The 15021-nt window shown below is 41.4% G+C and overlaps 1 pseudogene; it reads left to right on the top strand.

The window, feature by feature from the left end:
• LOC135508590 (BRISC and BRCA1-A complex member 2-like) overlaps positions 1-14538 on the top strand; it is a 200554-nt pseudogene extending 186016 nt beyond the window's left edge.
• The last annotated feature ends 483 nt before the right edge of the window (positions 14539-15021 follow it).

Genomic DNA, 15021 nt, shown 5'->3' with positions numbered 1-15021 from the left:
GCCACATTTCAGGCTTCAAACATAAAGATATAAAACTGTATTTTTTTGTGAAGAATCAACAACAAGTGGGACACAATCATGAAGTGGAATGACATTTATTGGATATTTCAAACTTTTTTAACAAATCAAAAACTGAAAAATTGGGCGTGCAAAATTATTCAGCCCCTTTACTTTCAGTGCAGCAAACTCTCCAGAAGTTCAGTGAGGATCTCTGAATGATCCAATGTTGACCTAAATAACTAATGATTATAAATACAATCCACCTGTGTGTAATCAAGTCTCCGTATAAATGCACCTGCACTGTGATAGTCTCAGAGGTCCGTTAAAAGCGCAGAGAGCATCATGAAGAACAAGGAACACACCAGGCAGGTCCGAGATACTGTTGTGAAGAAGTTTAAAGCCGGATTTGGATACAAAAAGGTTTCCCAAGCTTTAAACATCCCAAGGAGCACTGTGCAAGCGATAATATTGAAATGGAAGGAGTATCAGACCACTGCAAATCTACCAAGACCTGGCTGTCCCTCTAAACTTTCAGCTCATACAAGGAGAAGACTGATCAGAGATTCAGCCAAGAGGCCCATGATCACTCTGGATGAACTGCAGAGATCTACAGCTGAGGTGGGAGACTCTGTCCATAGGACAACAATCAGTTGTATATTGCACAAATCTGGCCTTTATGGAAGAGTGGCAAGAAGAAAGCCATTTCTTCAAGATATCCATAAAAAAGTGTTGTTTAAAGTTTGCCACAAGCCACCTGGGAGACACAACAAACATGTGTAAGGAGGTGCTCTGGTCAGATGAAACCAAAATTGAACCTTTTGGCAACAATGCAAAACGTTATGTTTGGCGTAAAAGCAACACAGCTCATCACCCTGAACACACCATACCCACTGTCAAACATGGTGGTGGCAGCATCATGGTTTGGGCCTGCTTTTCTTCAGCAGGGACAGGGAAGATGGCTAAAATTGATGGGAAGATGGATGGACCCAAATACAGGACCATTCTGGAAGAAAACCTGATGGAGTCTGCAAAAGACCTGAGACTGGGACGGAGATTTGTCTTCCAACAAGACAATGATCCAAAACATAAAGCAAAATCTACAATGGAATGGTTCAAAAATAAACATATCCAGGTGTTAAAATGGCCAAGTCAAAGTCCAGACCTGAATCCAATCGAGAATCTGTGGAAAGAACTGAAAACTGCTGTTCACAAATGCTCTCCATCCAACCTCACTGAGCTCGAGCTCGAGCAAAAGGTCGCAAAGTTCAAGGGGGCCGAATACTTTCGCAAGGCACTGTAAATGTTATATTTGAGATTCTTCAAAGTAGCCACCCTTTGCCTTGCTGATAGCTTTGCACACGCTTGACATTCTCTCAACCAGCTTCACCTGGAATGCTTTTCCAACAGTCTGAAGTTCCCACATGCTGAGCACTTGTTGGCTTCTTTTTCTTCCCTCGGTGGTCCAACCATCTCAATTGGTTTGAGGTTGGGTGATAGTGGAGGCCAGGTCATCTGATGCAGCACTCATCACTCTCCTTGGTCAAATAGCCCCTAACACAGCCTGGAGGTGTGTTTTGGTTCATTTTTCTGTTGAAAAACAAATGATAGTACCACTAAGAGCAAACCAGGTGGGATGGCATATCGCTACAGAATGCTGTGGTAGTCCAGGAAAGAAATTCCACATTAATTTTTAACAAGGCACACTTTTTTTAAAATGCATTCCAGGTGCATTTCAGGTACCTTATGAAGCTACTTGAGAAAATGCCAACAGTGTGCAGAGCTGTTGTCAAGGCAAAGGGTGGCTACTTTGAAGAATCTCAAATCTCAAATGTTTTTTGGTCACTACATGGTTCCATATGTGTTCCTTCATAGATTTGATGTCTTCACTATTATTCTACAATGTAGAAAATAGTAAAAAATAAAGAGAAATTAGGTGTGTCCAACTTTTTACTCATACTGTATCTAAATCATGAGCAACACTGGATAGTTGCTAAACCGCAATTTTTTGCTTTGCAAAACTGCATTAAAGGGAAGCAGTCACAGCCCACATTGTGTATATTCCGCACAGTCGTCAGTTTATAAATGAGTCCTGCCAGTAAGAAGACTCCCAAAGAATTTTAGACATGATGAATCTACTGATGAACATCCATGGATTACATTAACTGCCTCCCACAATGTGCTCAGGCAACTCCCCCTCATGCCTGGATATTGCAATGTGACTTTTTCAAATGCTTTTTCCAGTTACAACCTCTGTCTGACCCATACGATATCATCATCCTTTCCCACCACACCTTGTGGTTTTGGGCCATCAGAGTTGTGTTCAGTAAGGTGAAATGTCCAGAACATTGCATATAAACTTGTAACTAAAGTTATGTAGAGACCTGAATAGGGGCCTGGGTTTAAATAGTGTTTGTTTTCAATTCAGAAAAATATTTGGTTGATTGAGAAAAATATTTGGTTGATTGAGCTTGTTTGGAGCTATAGAAGCAGAATATCCCCTAAAGTGCAAACCCTGTCCTTCTGGCACTCCATGCAGACTCAATCAAATATTTGAAAGAAAATACTATGTGAACCCAGGACTATTAGTCATATTCTTGTTAAAAGGTGAAACACAACACCACTACTGTAGAACACCAAATACTGCCTTATAATGACATTCAATCTAATTCACACAATGAAAAAACATGGTTTATGATTTCTATTGGGCCTTCGTGATCCCTCGTCAAACACGCATCCCGCCCCCGAGGCTCCGTGGCAGCATGTTTGACCTCTGACGTATCCTACCCATGATAGTTCAGCAGTAAAAGGAGCAGTCAGTCAGTTACGAGGATACTCAAGTCACGTCAATGCCGATCATAATCGTTCACCTATGACTGTTCCGCAAAACTTGTCCCACAACTGCTTCAGCCAGGGACCTCCAACAAGCTCACTGGTTCATCCCTCTCTTTTGCCCACGGAGAAAAGGAGAAGAAAAACGAGGAATGACGACCGTCGGTCGGTTAGTCATCCCAGGCCCGAACGAACTGTTGGTTTTCCTGATTTCCTGATTATGCAAACGTGCGATAATCACCACCGGAGCGACGCTGCAAGACCAGAGTAGAGGACATCAGTGGTCCTCACAAGACAGGTCCTCACAATACTCACAATAGTGGTCCTCACAAGACAGGACGTGACTTCTCACAATGACCCCTAGAGTGTAGTTGTATGGTTTAATCTATGACCCCTTCTGTACAATACCATACGAATTAGAGGACGTTGTGTCATACGTCTTACCCGGGAGTCTAAGGCACTGCATCTCAGTGCAAGAGGTGTCACTGCCTGGTTCAAATCCAGGCTGCATCACATTCGGTCGTGATTGGGAGTCCCATAGGGCGGCACACAATTGGCCCAGCATCGTCTGGGTTTGGTCGGGGTAGGCCATCATTGTAAATAATAATTTGTTCTTAACTGTTTCCTATGGCTCTGAGGCCAGGTTGAATGGGCACATGACTATCGTCTTTTTTGCTGATTTGCGTCAAGCATCATGCCAGAAACCTTCCCCTTCTCTTTGAGGGGTTGTGTGTTTTTCAGCTGTTCAAATTAGGCTTTGGAGGGGTTTGTATGTGTGAGAAGGATACATGTGGAGAAATACAGCTACGCAGTGTCTTAATCTACACAGGAAGCCTGTCCGACCCTAGCACGGCTGTAAGCAATCTGCTGGCTAGGGTCTTAATAGGGATATGAGTTGAATTGCTGTGAATTGCTGTGTACTGTCGTTTAACTCTTTATTTTTCTTTCTGTCCATCAGCGCCCTGGGAGGTTCCTCTGCACTACACATCCCAACATTCCCTAGTGGAGGCTGCCTCATCGACTATGTACCTCAAGTCTGCCAGCTCCTCACCAACAAGGTATGACAGAATAACCATTTACCACCAAGACCTCAAGCCTAGGTAGGATAATTTTCATGTCCCTAAAATATTTCAGCAATAAGGGAGCTTTTTTGAGCTGGGGACTGGGAGCGCAGCCTCGCGAGGCGAAAGCACAGATATTGTAGGCTACACTCTTGTAAAAAATCTATTAAAAAAAGTGCTATCTAGAACCTAAAAGACTTCTTTGGCTGCTCCCATAGGAAAACCCTTTGAAGAACCCCTTTTGGTTCCAGGTAGAACCCTTTTGGTTCCAGGAAGAACCCTTTTGGGTTCCATGAAAAACCCTTTCCACAGAGGGTTCTACATGGAACCCAAAAGGCTTCTCCTATGGGGACAGCCAAATAACCCTTTTTTATATTTTTTTTTTCTGAGAGCTTGTCTGTCTTCTCTGTAATCTCTCCACTGCGGTGCTGCCTTTCAGCTATTCCTTAGGTCTTGTGGAGTCCCAGGAACAGCTAGTCTACAATAGCTTATTGGACAGTTATATCAAGCTTTTTCTTTACTAATAGCATATTCAAGGAGAAATCCTAGCTGAATGTATAGCCAGCATATATAGTGCCTTGCAAAAGTATTCATTCTCCTTGGCATTTTTCCTATTTTGTTGCATTACAACCTGTAATTTAAATGGCCTTTTATTTGGATTTGACATAACGGACATACACAAAATAATCCAAATTGGTAAAATGACAAAAATTACTTGTTTCTAAAAAAAATAAAAAAAAGTGGTGCGTGCATATGTACTCACCCCATTTGCTATTAAGCTCTAAATAAGATCTGGTGCAACCAATTACCTTCAGGAGTCACATAATTAGTTAGATTGCACACAGGTGGACTAAGTGTCACATGATCTCAGTTTATATATATACACCTGTTCTGAAAGGCCCCAGATTCAGCAATCACCACTAAGCAAGGGGCACCACCAAGCAAGCGGCAATATGAGGACCAAGGAGCTCCTCAAACAGGTCAGGGACAAAGTTGTGGAGAAGTATGTCCTGTGTGGCTCAGTCGGTAGAGCATGGCGCTTGCAACGCCAAGCGTCGTGGGTTCGATTCCCGCTGGGACCACCCATATGTAAAAGTAGTGGCCCCAGCCGACTTGTAAGTCGCTTTGGACAAAAGCGTCTGCTAAATGGGATATATTATATTATATTATATTTATTATTATAAGTACAGATCAGGGTTGGGTTGTCAAAAAATATCAGAAACTTTGAACATCCCACGGAGCATCATTTAAATCCATAATAAAAAATCTAAAGAATATGGCACCACAACAAACCTGCCAAGAGGGCCGCCCACCAAAACGTCTTGGAATGGCCTAGTCAAAGCCCAGATCTCAATCCAATTGAGTATCTGTGGTATGACTTAAATATTGCTGTACACCAGTGGAACCCATCCAACTTGAAGCAGCTGGAGCAGTTTTGCTTTGAAAAAAAGGGGCAAACATCCCAGTAGCGAGATGTGCTAAGCCTATAGAGACAAACCAAGAGAATTGCAGCTGTAATTGTTGAAAAAGGTGGCTCTACAAAGTATTTACTTTGGGGGGGGGGGGGGGGTGAATAGTTATGCACGCTGAAGTTCTGTTTTTTTTGTCTTGTTTCACAATAAATATTTTGCATCTTCAAAGTGGTAGGCATGTTGTGTAAATCAAATACAAACCCCCCAAAAATCCATTTGAATTCCAGGCAGTAAGGCAACAACATAGGAAATGCCAATGGGGGTGAATACTTTCGCAAGCAACTGTATAAAGCATCCAAAACAACTGGCAGGGAGTTTGACAGGAGAGAGAGTGAGTGCAATGATGTGATCACATTGGATGGTGATGAAATTATCCTACATAGACCACAACACCAAAATTATTAACTGTATTATTATTATTACAATATTTTTGCTGTAAACTTGAGTGAATTTTATTTTGAAGCTCATCAAAGCCCTGCGTTTTGAATGTTTTCATTCCCGAAATAAGTGCATCTGCCTAGGCAACCATTTGGATTAGTTGTGGGTCTACTCTTGACAAGTTCTAAAAAAAGGCACATTAGCAGGCCAGTCTGGATGTATTTTGACTTCTGATACTGAGATACCGGGTCTGTTGTTGTGGCTCATCATTCTCCCAAGTCGTTCCTATAATAATGTGGCCCCCAATAATATTATACTCCCAGCAGGCCCAGTTATTCAGGAAAGCTTTCCTCTCCCCTCAGTGCGGCTATTCCTCACGCACCTAGAACATAATGCTTTAATATAGCCTGAAGATTTGTTATTTCACTTTTAAAAAGTATTACCTTTAGCAACCTGTCTGCCTAGGGAGACGAGGCCATTGCTACTCTTCAAAATGATGATCAAATGTTTGGGTATTACACTAGACCTATGACCTAGCCTACTACACTGAGTATAAGGTATGGAGGGATGTATTTTCTGTTTCTTGAGCTTGACATTAGCCTAGTCTAATTGAATGTTGAAAACGCAAATCTTGATGTTGAAGCGCCCAATGTCGGTAATTAGAATGTTGGAAGTTATGCTTTGCTTATTGGTTATGTGGTGCATAGGCACAGAAACCTGTTGATAGAAGATTTGTTTGCATATATTTTATGTAACTATAAATATGGCATCAAAAATGAGTGCCCCTCCTTTGAAACAAAATGCCCCCCAGCTGATCATTGTCTGATGCCGGCTCTGGTATACTGGCCAACCTCCACAGTCTGTCTCTGCTCTCACTGGGGGTTGAGGGGGAGAGATGGAATGTTGACATACTGCTATGTCACTACCCCCAGGGTGGGTCCCGTTAACCCCACCTCTCCCCTCCCTCCCTCCCTCACCTGGACACTGGCCAGCATACTCAGGGAGACGCTACCGCTGTCCCCAGTCAACCCCCAGCCAGCCCCTGGTTGTCTGAGCCAAGACCCAGCTACAGTGGAGCGAGTTCCCCAGGGGTGCTTCACCTCATCTGAGGTCAATGAGGGCAGTGGTGTGTGTGGGGGGGGGGGATGATATGAAGGTGGATTAACACCGTGACCAAACTGTCCGTGTATCCACGCTGGCCATCATCTGCATGCTGATTTTGTCTATCCACACCAGACGTGATCATGACACACAGGTTAAAATAATAGAACCAACTATATTCATTTGGGGTAGGTCAAAACACACATGAAACATTCATGGACGTTTGTAGCTTGCTGTTGCTGTAGTTTGTCCTGGGAGAATAACATTGGGTTGTCATTTTACCTTCAATGCATATGTTCCTTTCTTTAGCTGGATATTTGTAGAATTTGGACCCAGAGTCATACAAAATCACATGTTTCTCTACTCCGATTGATCCACAGATAAAAGGGGAACCTAGTTAGTTTTTAGTTTATCTTTGATTCTCCTTGTTCATCTTTCAAGCACCCACGTGGGTTTGTATACCCATGTGGGTAGATTGGAGACACGGGAATTGCAGTGCGTCAAACATATTAAATAAAACCTATTTTCTATTTTAGTGTTTGGCAACACAAACGCTTGTTGACATGCGCAAGCAGTGTGGATATTATTATTTACTAACATGCACGCGTTAATGTATTTTGCAACGCTCACGCATGCAACGTGGCCTGTTTGCTTTCCCTGTAAGCCAGGGGGAAGAAAAGAGCAGCACAACAGGGTGAAGAGAGAGAAGGGGATAGGTCGATGTTACTCCATCAAATAGGAGCAGAAGTATGTGTGTAAGCATCCAACTGCTTTTCTCCACAAAACAGGACGTCAATTATTCATTGAGTGTTTTGATGAATAGAAAAAAAATAACATCTGCATATCGATAGACTTGGAGCACATGCTTCACATCAAAAAGTGTACTCTGTACACTGCATCATGTTCCCATGTGAATTGATTAGACAATGTTTAGACCACCAGGTCTTCATCAGGCTCCCATTGGACCGGATTTTGTTAAATTGTATTGTGAAAGAAGAAAGAACTGTCTTTTACCTGGCCAGACACAGACTAAATTGAACCAAAATCCAAACAAATGAGAATTTGTTGGTTTAAATTCCTTTCAGGAACAAGCATTCACAATGAAGCACACTAAAGGTGGGCTGTACTACATGAATCAGTCAGACCTCAAAATGTAATAGCATGTTATTTTGGTAATTGTAGTCACCTATTTTTCTGTTGAACTCAGTATTTAGAGCACAACTGACATCTGTGTCACCTTTGCTGATGCAATGCTGAATATGTCTGAGCCATTCTTTTGGTTTATGAAACACACTGTTTTTCAAAGACTCCAGTCATAGACTGTTCTCTCTGCTACCGCACCACGAGCGGTCCCAGAGCGGAACCCGGTAGCGGGATGAAATTCGACAACATACGGTGATCGCTACATAAATAGTCATAATACAAGTGTCTCACGTTTTTTTTTAAGCCTAGAATCTTGCTAATCCAACTGCGTTGTCAGATTTAAAAAAGGATTTACTGCGAAAGAATACGATGCGATTAAATGAGGAGAGAGCCCCATAAAAAACAACTATTTCAATCAGCACAGGCGTATCAAAATCACAAACTGCAATAAAATAAATTGTTTACCTTTTGACGATCTTCCTCTGTTTGCAATCCCAATGCTCATTGTTATACAATAAATGGTCTTTTGTTTGATAAAATCCATGTTTATATCCTAATACGAAACATTTTGTGAACCGCTTGTGTCGTGAATTCCGTCTCATTCCATTTTTGACGACACGTTTGAGGTAAATACACACACAAAACGTGACTTTTCCAGTCATGTTTGGTTTCATTGCCATCAACTGGTTTGTTTGTAACACAATCAAACCTGATGGGCCATTTCGCGGGACGTATTGACTGAACTAAACCAATTTGAAGACAACAAGTAATGACATCATTCTGCACCAATGATTTGCCCGCTGTTTCGTTGATTGACTGTATTTTAACCCCATGACCACTGATCGTCTTGAAATCTAGCTGGGAAGATAGCCAATGAGCTGAGGTAAACGGCAAAATGTAATGTTTGTGTTGGAAGACCAACCCATGTAGTAAACGTCGGCGTAAAGAGGTTCATTTGCCATTGACGATTCATACCGGAAGGAGCTACGCATGTTGCGCAAAGCATTGTTTTGGTAAAGTGCATATTCAGCTGTTTATATATCAATCAGTATGGCGACTAAGTCAGGGAAAGCTAAATCTAAGTCTAGATATACAGATGTACACACAATTTTAGAAGAAATTGATCGAGAATGATTCATTTAGCGATTCCCCCAAAAAAATGAATGGAGAGGACATCGTTTTGGACTGGTAAGTTCTTCTCATGCTAATGCCGTTGTTTGAAATTAATAATATAAAATATTAGTTGTGAAATGAAATAGCCTATTTGAGGCTGTTGAGTGGAGGGCAGGCCCACAACAATGGCCAAAGTATAATGGAGACAGTAGATACAGCTGGTCTGCTGTAATATAATAAAGACAGTAAATCTAGCTGGTCTGTCATAATATAATAGAGACAGTAGATCTAGCTGAAATGTCATAATATAAATGAGACAGTAGATCTAGCAGGTCTATAATAATATATTCAACCTTATGTTCCCTGTACTCTATATATATCTGTTTATTATACCTGTTGATACAGGGCTCATATGTGAAACTATTCTAACTGAACATTTTCTTTCACAGTGACACTGACTCCAAATGTGAGCCCCCAGTGCCAAGGTGTCCATTCCTCACTGAAGCTGGTTCATCCAGCTCCTGTCACAAGTGGTGTTCATCTGCCGAAATGTATTGAAGTGCCTGCAGAAATACAACATAATTGTGTACATAATTGTGTACAGCATAATATTGTGTAGAGGACTGAGGGTCTTCCAAATATTGAAAGTGTTATTTTGTGAATGTATATCTTTTTTTCTCCATATTTTTTTTTTTGGGGGGGGGGGGGTGTTAGAATACCATTTTGGTATTTTGTATATAGTTATTCCATTAAAAATTTATAACTTCACCAATTTGGCCACTTGGGTACATTTGAGCTACTTGTGTGGGACACCTGCGTGACTTCATGATAAATGTCATGTAGCACACTCATTTTAGAAGTTATCATTCTGAAACTTTGATGATAATGATACAACAATAAAATAAAAAAAATATACGTTTTTTTATTGTATTATCTAAACTAGATCTATTGTTATATTCTCCTACATTCAATTCACATTTACACAAACTTCAGAGTGTTTTCTTTTCAAATGTTACCAAGAATATGCATATCCTTGGTTCTGTGCCTGAGCTACAGGCAGTTGGATTTGGGTATGTCTTCACGCGGAAATTGAAAAACCTAAGAGGTTAACAGCTTCTGCCCCCAAGCCATAAGACTGCTGAACAATTAATCAAATGGCCACCTGGACTACTTACGTTGAACCCCCCCTTTGTTTTTACACTGCTGCTACTCTCTGTTTATTATTTATGCATAGTCACTTTACCCCTACCTAAATGTACAAATTACCTTGACTAACCTGTACCCCCGCACATTGACTCGGTACCGGTACCCCCCTGTATATAGCTTTGTTATTGTTATGTAATTTTCTTGTTTCTTTTTTCACAATAGTTTATTTAGTCATTCTTAACTTTATTTCTTGAACTGCATTGTTGGTTAAGGGCTTATAAGTAAGCATTTCACGGTAAGGCGCATTTGACAAATACAATTTGATTTGAGATGTGTTGATGGAAGACCTGACACATTATGAAAAGCAAAACTTCAGTGTATGTGAGAGAGAAATGAGGTGAATGAGGATTGTTACACATTACAACAGGAAACACTTCCGGACACATTGCATAATACCCTCCAGGGGCATGTACACATGCCAGAAGCGGATGCGGCACGTCCTGGGTGCGGGCACATTGAATACCTGCTGCATGATCTCACCTTTTTGTCATCGGTTAGACTACCACACAGCCAATAGGAATGCTTGATTCCCTGTTGTCATGCCAGGGAGGGCGGGTGTGTTTAAGTACAGTGATCCACAATTCCACACACACCCTGCTGTGACTAAATAAACACACTCTTTACAGACAGTGGCCTTGCTGCCTTTCAGAGAGCTGTGACTACCCCCCACTTGGTCCTACGTAAACAAAGACGAATAGACTTGAATAGGGGTGTCTGAGTCACTGTGTTGTGTGTTTCCCAGCAGGAGGTGTACGTGTGTGTGTGTGTGTGTGTGTGTGTGTGTGTGTGTGTGTGTGTGTGTGTGTGTGTGTGTGTGTGTGTGTGTGTGTGTGTGGCAGACTGAGAAAAACCCACTGAGAAAAGGCACCCAATGCATCGGGAAACACAGGCATTTATTCATAACCTTTGTGAATGGATACTATGTTTGTATTTATAAATAACCACAACCATAGGTGATGTAATGAAATCACCAGCAACACAGACATATTGTAATGCATGGTTAAGATTGGAATTGGAGGGAAACAAGCTAATGCCTTGTCTATGGTACAGGGAAACTTCCCCTTCTGTGCATGCTTATATACTTTACTAATGACAACTGATTTTTGACACAGAATACCCCTTGGTTGACTGGACTATGCTATTTTTGCGATTTAGAATTGGGGATTTCGGTCTGGGGCTGTAAGGTGGTCAGTGCAGTCACCTCAGTCTTGCTCACCTGTCCAGAACAGTCAATAGTTGACCGAACCTGGAGCGTCCCTGCTCGGCACACACACCAGCAACCGCAACTCAGAGCTATCAACACACTACAACAGTCTGGCTTGTGTGTGTGGGGTGGTGGGTGGATGCGTGCGCTTCATGCTTATTAGCGTCATTAAGGGGTCGTCAGGTTGGTGTCTGACCCCAAGTGTACACACATTCTCTGATACGCTTTGAGTTTGACATCTCAGTGTTTCGATAAGTGCACTCATTAAAAACCCTGCCGTATTAAGTAGAAGACTATCGATTGATCCTTTAATGATATTGTTTCTCGTCTTCTTGAGATGCTGGATATGTATTTGATCAGTGTACATTTTTGCATCAAAGTAGCAAAACCCTGGTTGGTACACATGGATTTAACTGGGGCAAATTTGAACTCAAGTCACTCAATTGATTAAGTGATTTAAATAGCTTTTTATTTTCAGTTTATTTGGTTGGCTTTTCAGGAGGCCAATCCAAAAAGTAACATTTTAATATTGTACAGTTCTGCTTCAGCTGGTATTTGCTGGTATCTGAGAATAGTGTAGGTGTTTCTCTCCCTCCCTCCCCTGTTCTCAGGTGTAGTATATCATTCAAGACTACCACAAGATGAGAGAGTACATTGCTGCCTTTCTCAGTCAATTTGGAATGTGAGTCTGGTGTGCGTGCTCATGTAAGGGAGAAGGGCAAGGAAACATTTTGTGGGAGCAAGCATATCTGTAACATTGTATTTGATTGTTATGGTGGGCACAGTGTCTTTATGCAGGGGGGTGGTGGAGTACGATGCAGAGGGATTCACAAAGCTCACTCTTCTCCTCATGTAGAAAAACTTATGTTTCCTTGTCCATGGTGAGTAACACACACACCTTTCATTCTCACTATGTCTTCCTCCCCAAACTCTCTTTTTCTCCCTCTTTCTCTCACCTCTCCTCCTCCAGTGGACCTTCCTCTACTCCCCATGGGACCAGCCCACCCTGACATTCCAGTCTGTGTACCACTTCACCAACAGTGGGCAGCTCCACCGGCAGTTGCAGAAGTCCTATGTAACAGTTTTCTTCCTGGGAAGGAGAGGAGGACCAAAGTGCAGCGTGGTTAAAGTCCATGGTTCTTTAATCAGAGAAACTAAACATGAACAGAATACAAAACAAGAAAATATTCCCGTGTGGCACAAACACTGACACAAGAGACAACCACCCACAAAATACCCAAAGAATATGGCTGCCTAAATATGGTTCCCAATCAGAGACAACGATAAACACCTGCCTCTGATTGAGAACCACTCCAGGCAACCATAGACTTGCCTAGACAACTACACTGAACACAACCCCATAAATCTAATAAACCCCTAGACAAGACAAAACACAAATAAATCACCCATGTCACACCCTGGCCTAACCAAAATAATATAGAAAACACAGATAACTTTATTATTTTTTTACCTTTATTTTACTAGGCAAGTCAGTTAAGAACAAATTCTTATTTTCAATGACGGCCTAGGAACAGCGGGTTAACTGCCTGTTCAGGGGCAGAACGACAGATTTGTACCTTGTCAGCTCAGGGATCCGAACTTGCAACCTTTCGGTTACTAGTCCAACTTTAAGGCTAGGGCGTGACATCCTACCCTTAAAGCCCGCGATGGGACGGCAACGAGATGGCCAAAAGATCCAAGTAAGGCAAGACACTACTGGACAGATGTAGGGTGAAGTTGCCCCTTGATGCTGATGAATAAGTTTAGCCTTTTCCTCACTAATGGTTAGGATTGGGGGAGGGGAAGCTGATCTTAGATCTGTACCTAGGGGAAACAATCACCCGTAGCGTACTGGACAACATTGACTATTTGAGCTACTATACTGTACAGTAATTACCCATAATACATGATGATAATGATTCAAATCGAAGTTATTTGTTTAAGTCAGGTAATCCAATCGACTAGCACAAAACTAGAACCTGCTGCCATCTTTGGACTAGGTCTCCCTCGCAAAATAGATTTGATCTCAATTAAACTTATCTGGATTTATAATGGTAACATGAAAAGCAAAACAATCCTTGTCATACTAATAATCACTAACAGTATGGACATCAAATCACTTTAATTGAAACCACATATCACTACTCACACTGGTAAAGATTTATATGACAATTTAAAAAAAATTTTTTATAGATGTATGGCTCTCCCAATTGTATTTACTTTACCTTTTTTCTATTTAACAAGAACCCGTTGAACCTGTTAGTGAATTAATGGCTTTATCTCTAGCATTATCGTGTTTACTTAGCACAGCAAAGGAGTGCTTTACTGTAACAGTTGAGTTTTTGTCCTAAAGTTGATAGTTACATGGAACAGATGGAATTTTCTTTGTTTACATCGCTAGTCTCCAAGGAAAGTCAGTATCTTATCTCTGTTTTGCTGACAAGTAGTTTTCAGTCTTAGTTTGGAACTGTGGAGGGCCCAAAATATGCAAACATTCCAAATGCCTGGGATTCCAACCTATCAGCTACTGGTTTATAACTGAGAAGAGTTTGTATTCTCGGCTACCTGACCTGGAGTGAAACTCGCCCTTAAACACACACGCACACACTGTTTGGTTTTGACAGCTCTTAATTATTGTACATTTTCATTCCATTGCATTTTTTGTCTTGGTTTTTCTTTTAGTTTTACTTGTTTGCTCCTCACAATTTCTAATTTTCTATAAGGAAGATTGAACATTGAGATAATCAGGAGTAGCCATCGGTCTCTCTGTCTTGATTTCACAGTGGTAAATTGTTGAGATGTTTTGTGTTTAGATTATACTCTCAGCATGTCAGGAGACAACTTTCTCCTGCTGAAAGAACAAACTGGTGCTGCGCTTTTATGGTCAGATAAGAACTGTAGTACTCCCAGTAAATCTGTCTAAATTACTTTTAATTGGTATCTTTCTCTCTCACTCCACAGAGCATGTTTCAAGAGCTTCATTCCTCAATTTCAGGAAGAGGCCTTTGCCACAGAAACACTAGGAGTGTAGTGTAGTGTGTGTGAATGCGCTGCACATAAGTGACAATGTACGCTGTACAGGGACTCTCTAACTCCATGTTGAGCCATATGTTTTATGCTTTCCCTGAATTGTCTGCGTTTCCATTTTATTTAGTTTTTTTACCCTTCTTAAAAATTACAGAAATAATATGCTTTTGCTAAAATGGTTAGGGTCAGTAGTTCAGAACCACTTAGTCTGTCAATAGACAGATGTTGGGCTTGCCCAGCCAAGGTGCTACAGCCTCAAACAAGACATCACTTCTGATCTTCTGATTGGTTGTGAGAACTGGAAAAGGGCCCTGAACTCTTTGGCTGGAGCTTGATGTGATACGGTCATCTTCTGGAAAAACCTTCAGTGGTTCATCTTGATTCATATAATACATTCTTACGAGTGGTACCATTACTTTATCACTCTACAGTTGTCTTAATCTTTGCCTTGAGAGGAGTATTCCTCAGTACTACGTACATTGGAGAG

Source organism: Oncorhynchus masou, chromosome 21 (assembly GCF_036934945.1).
Source record: "Oncorhynchus masou masou isolate Uvic2021 chromosome 21, UVic_Omas_1.1, whole genome shotgun sequence".
Classification (NCBI taxonomy): domain Eukaryota; kingdom Metazoa; phylum Chordata; class Actinopteri; order Salmoniformes; family Salmonidae; genus Oncorhynchus; species Oncorhynchus masou.
Note: the sequence above shows the minus strand (reverse complement) of the source record. Positions and strands in the feature narration are given on the sequence as shown.